The sequence below is a fragment of the Dipteris shenzhenensis genome, chromosome 22 (genome assembly GCF_047967505.1).
Source record: "Dipteris shenzhenensis isolate YYH24624 ecotype China chromosome 22, Dip_SZ_1.0, whole genome shotgun sequence".
Taxonomy (NCBI): domain Eukaryota; kingdom Viridiplantae; phylum Streptophyta; class Polypodiopsida; order Gleicheniales; family Dipteridaceae; genus Dipteris; species Dipteris shenzhenensis.
Window position 1 is genome coordinate 9550175 of NC_141617.1, and position 6000 is coordinate 9556174.

A 6000-nucleotide genomic window follows, 5' to 3' on the forward strand; every position below is an offset into this window, starting at 1 on the left:
AAACATGGATGTGTATCTTGCACAATTGGGGGATTACCTTCAAACTTTGTAGCATGACACTAATGTATATGATATCTCTCACAAACCATCATCAAAAGAGGCTTAAACTAACGGGGACTTTATTGTGGATCATGCACGACTATGCCAAGATACACGATATTGCAACTCCCTTAATGTACAAATATTATACTTGCACATCTTGTGAAGATAGTTTGGAGAGTAGCCATTCAACATATTGGAAAGTGGTGTATGAAACCCTTAAAAGTATCTTCCTATGGATCATTCCCATTACATAAAAGCTTCATTTGATGTGCCTAAGATGATAGAATCCCCTTTAATTATGAAGACAAAGGATTGGTAGGTGTAATGGCTAGACCTTAATAGACCCACACCTCCACATGGTGTGAATCCATGGAAGAAGCAATGAGGCACAAATGTAAAACTTTATTCCAAGAGTGGTTACATATATAGGCAACTGCCTCCATGTAGGTAGATCCCAGATCCACAATCATTTCCCTGATTATCTCAATCAATCACCTCCTATGATCAGTCATCACACCAACCTGACACACCTAACTAAAACCTTCTAACACACCTACACTCACACACTTCTTGCATAGGACTCCAAGCCCATAGGCACACACACACACACATCAATTTGCCCCTTCATTCACCCCCACAAATTGATGACCTCATCCCTCAGCAGTAGTACATGGGATGCTCCATGGCTTGCCCACCATCATGTGGCAACACTCATGGCCCCAACCTTTGACTCACTCTTTAGGATTCTTGGTTTACAACTTGGAGATGGACATTGACTATGTATATAAAGCCCAATGAGTCCAACAAGGAAAACAGAGAACCATTATTGACCTCACACACACATAGCTTAGAAAACATATGGATCCTTACACTTGTCAGATTTGACTTGGGTGTTGTAAGCAGTGAGAGCTTTGACATTCTCTGGTTCTTCTTCTTCTTCAGTTTCTACTTCCTCAATAAGATTGGCTGAACATCTCTTCTTGGCATAACATTCCTTTTCAAAGTGTCCAGGTTTGCCACAAAAGTTACATTTCATTTTGCTCTTTCCCTTGAAGTTGCTTAAGTTGCTTCTGGCCGAATATGCCCCTCCTTTGTAATCACTTCTTTGTTTGATCTTTCTCTCCTCCTCGAAGAGTGATGCTTCAATTTCTACCAGACTTATCTCTGGAATATTGGTGAGTGTGGTCACAATAGTGCCATATTCTTCAATGAGACTTCTAAGTAAGATGGCAATTACAATATCTTCATCAACATTAAACTTGATGCCAGACAACTGTGTCAAAATGCTCTTCATTGAATTTAGATGTGAAGAGATGGACTCCCCTCTATCCAATTTTAAGTCAAAGAACTTGATAAGCAAGCTAAACTTAGAGCATCTTCCTTATGCTCCAAACACATGCTCAAGATGAGTCCATGTAGCATCTTCTCCACCTCCAAAAACATGTCTCCTTGAAAAACCTGACTAATTTTTCTGTAGTTTCTCCTCATTCCTTAGTCCATTTGCTCTCAAAATTCACTGACAGGTAACCCATAGGGTCGCCTAAGTGCACCTTAGACCATTTTTGAAACGGTGGCTCCAGTAGGCTGTATCATCAGAAATGGCATGGGATAGGGCGAGTGTAAGCAAGGGCTATAGAGACCATAATCTTTCAATTCCTCTCAAGTGGAAGGGCATCCTAACTAGGTGAATCTACACCTAAAAGGGCTAGAGCAATGGTGGCTTGTAGGAGGAGAATGAGCTTAAGGAAATTCATGGAAGGAAGAAAGAAGAAAACTCCATTTGGGGAAGAAGAGAGGTTGGCATTTTGTCAAGAAATCAACATCAATTGAACTTCAAAGAGCATTCTCTAATCTCACACCACAAGGCATCAAATAGAGGGCATTTGTTGTGCAATTAATGATCCTTGGGAGTAGAAGACTCAATGCAAGTCTCAGACCAAAAAGAGCTTCACACCTCCAGGGGCAGCAAAGAAGGGAAGAAGAGAAAATCCAGAGGGAATCTTCAAGGAATCTCTTCAAAGGCACTAGAATCTTCAGCAAGCTCTGATACCACATGTGAATCCATGGAAGAAGCAATGAGGCACAAATGTAAAACTTTATTCCAAGAGTGGTTACATATATAGGCAACTGCCTCCATGTAGGTAGATCCTAGATCCACAATCATCTCCCTGATTATCTCAATCAATCCCCTCCTCTGATCACTCACTCATCACACCAACCTGACACACCTAACTAGAACCTTCTAGCACACCTACACTCACACACTTCTTACATAGGACTCCGAGCCCATAGGCACACACACACACACACACATCAATTTGCCCCTTCACATGGCATGAAAAGAATTTCTACTCTCTACACCCTTCCTTATTAAAAACATTTAAAACTCTCTTATCTTTAAGATCTAATGCACATATTCAAAAATGTTTCTTAAAGCATGTGGAAGGATATGCTAGGAGATAAGATGATTGGAAGCAAGGAGAGGACTTGAGGATCGTTGGAAAAGAGAGCATGTGGCCAATAGACATGAATGGGAAGGCGAAGCTGGCAGAGGCACCATGGGTTCTCAATGAAAGCTAAAGCACCATCAAAACCCCAATACTGACCAAAAAAAAATCCCCAAAAATAAAAGAACTAATAGTGTATATGCATTTTGTGAAGGGATCTTTTAGTACCACTGATGGAAAACTAAGTGGTCTAAATCTCCATGATTGGGACGACTTGTTGCAAGAAATTATAATATAGTTGGGCCATTTCTTATTTTCATGCCTAATGAATATCCATTGCACATATATTGATACATTGTCTTTTCAACAATATGTGCTTCCAATATCATTTCGAGGTGGTTTAACAAAAAACATGACGATAGATGTGAATAAGCTATGCTCTTTTGTCAAGTGTGCAACATAAACCTCATGATCTAGTATCCAGTTGCATTTGTTTTCTTTCACATAGTAATTGCATTTTTGAACATATTGCATATGTTTTAGGTGGATATGATCATCAAAGGAGATAACCACGTCATCAATTGACCATTACGGATGATCCAAGAGTCATAGAGAGAAGGATGAGTGTTGGATTTGAGGTAAAGGCGAACACATTTTATCTCTATAATAGTGAGTGAATGAAGAAATGGATTGAAAGATACAAAGAGGAAAAAGGAAAACAAGAGGAAGACATAACGCTTTCCATAGAGAGGATAGGTGTCCAAAAGATCTATCTATAATTCCATAAAAATGCAAAAAACATGACCCCCTTATAGAGGCCTATCAAAAGGGGGAAGATTGATTGGCAAGGTCATATAAGTAGTAATAGTCTTGTCCATTAAAAACATTAAACACTTCATGCTCAATGTATTTCATTCAATACAATGTGGTCGCAGGGGTGTCACTTTCATGTACAGAAAATTGATGTGAAGCTTGACACATTCGATCATGGAATCAAAGAGAGTTGAGCTAATGTAAGCGATATCTAAACCATGGGAAATGAGCTAGATTACGTTAGAATGATACGGGCTTTCTAGATACATAAACAATAGAAAGTGAGCCAGATTCTATTGGAAGGATACAAGCTATCTTGAAAGTAAGCATTTGAGAGTTCAACATCTATATGGGATGTGAAATGGTTCAAATTTGTGTGTAGAGGGGCTCAAGCAATAGTAGGAGAAGCTTCAAATGGTTTTTCTACCATTGACTCAAGCGAAATTTGGGACAACCTTATTGATACATTTGTGCTATCCATCTTGGGGAATACATAATACATAGACACATTAACTATTATTATTGGATAGTTTGGACCATAGATTTTTAAAATTTTTAATTCACTTATAACATAATTTGTTCTTAGGAGTAATTCACTTGATGCAAATGGTTGTATGTGATTTAAACTTCACCAACGAAGTGAGATGTCTTTGATGACGAGGTTGAGGAAGAGATGCAAAATGTCATGCATCACATCAAGAACTTCTAATGCTCCTCCCCGGCTATACAACCTCCACAACATACTAGCATTTAAAGCTCTTTGGATCATTAACCAAGATACTGCTAGAAAACATTACGACTCTACTGTACCCCAAGAATCGGAGTCACCTCAAGCTCTTTTGGCTCATACTATTTTTGCTACACCTTAGGAGACCACCCCCTAGCCAAATGTACCCAAGGCTAAGGAGCTCCTACCACTTTACCTCTATAGAATACTAGTGTCTTGTTTGATGATGATGCTTGAACAATGGAACTTTTCAAATGATACGTACTATTCTGCTTTCACCCGCTTTTGTATACGGGGAAGAGAAAGCTCTTTTGTAAATGTATAATTTTTTGAGATCTTATTAATATAACCCCACAATTCAACCAAGCTTTTGAAATGTGAGTATAGGATAACAAATGTCTGCATAGTAGTTATGCGAATCACGAGATGAATCTTTTATATAATCCTCTAATAATGCATCCACAACATCATCTTCACAGTATCATAAGATTCAATAAAACGTGGTCTTAAGGTTGTGGTGCAGCTTGTGTCCTGAGTTGTCACAATGCTCAAGGTTGTCAACATGCTCTTGTTTTCATCCACAATGAGAGAGTAAGTTGTCCTCTAAAAAGTTTAGTATTTCTTTGCATCCGTATATTCCATAAAACATAGCTGTTGAGAGATGTCCAGTCCTCTTTCATCATGTTGATTATGTCACCATGTAGCATATAGGCATAGTTAAAAGGAAAAAAGCAAATTTGGACTCTGACTACCTAACTCTGAGGCGTGCAAGGAATTCTCTCAGTTTAGAAATAAGCATGGAATCTCTTCTTGTCTTTTGAAAGACCATTTGGACTTTCCTTCCCCTTGACCACCACTAATCCATTCCCTACTACCTGTCCACACAACTTTGTGTACTATTAACCACAAGAGACAAGTTTGTTTTCTTGAATCCACAGGAGGCAAGACTATTTTCTTGGAATTGATTTTAAAAATACTCTTTCAAATCGTGCCATCTACACCTTATCACATCCTTCCTATGGCATTTTTAGTTAAGGTGTTCAAAAACATCCACACAGCAAGCATAAGAAATTGGGATATGAATAAGTTTCTCTTATTTGTCCATCTAAATTATTTTAGCAAGGTGTATTGTTTGCCTTCCATCCATGCTAAGGTGTCTCCATCCAAGCATGGGGTACATATTTGGAAGTCCTAGATAAAATATAATACGATAGCAGATATGTAACTCCCCCTTAATGCTTCAATGCTAAAGGCCCCTCCCTCTATTTTTCACAATAACGGGATTTGGGGTTTTGGGATACTTGGGGCCCATGCATTACAACATTTCCATGCGTACATTGTGACATTTCTTATCCATGGCTCTTTCAATCACATGGCTAATACGTGTGACGTTTCAGCTCGGGGCACTAACCTTCAAGCCTTCCTTAGTATGTTAGTAAGAGCATTTGAGGCCTCATATGAGGGTGAGAGACATAAACCCTCTCACGCTCCGAAGAGAGGTATGCTTTTATTTATACTCGATCTCACCTATCCAATAATGCACATGAACCTCTCCGTACGTTGATTCAAGCATGAGCATTTTCCTTATAATGTCAACAATATTTCCATCATTAAATGACTCTTCATTCCTATGTTAATTCAACTCCTTTCTAATGTTGACAATATTTCCGTAAGTATGGGGTATATATTTGGAAGTCCTAGATGCATTTTAATAGGTTGGCATATATGAACTTGCCCTTAACACTTCCATGCTAAAGGTCCCTCTCTTATTTTTTATTTTTTATAAAAAGCAATCGAATGTATTAAAAGGGTGGTCAGCCCTTGCAAGCAAAAAAATATCATATACAAAATTGGGCCTTCAAGGGGGGAGAACCCTTGGCCCACGTTGTACTCAGCGAACTATACCCTACCCAAAAAGGAGGTTGGTCTCAACCATGTAGAGGGCATGACTATTGATGGGATTATCCCTAT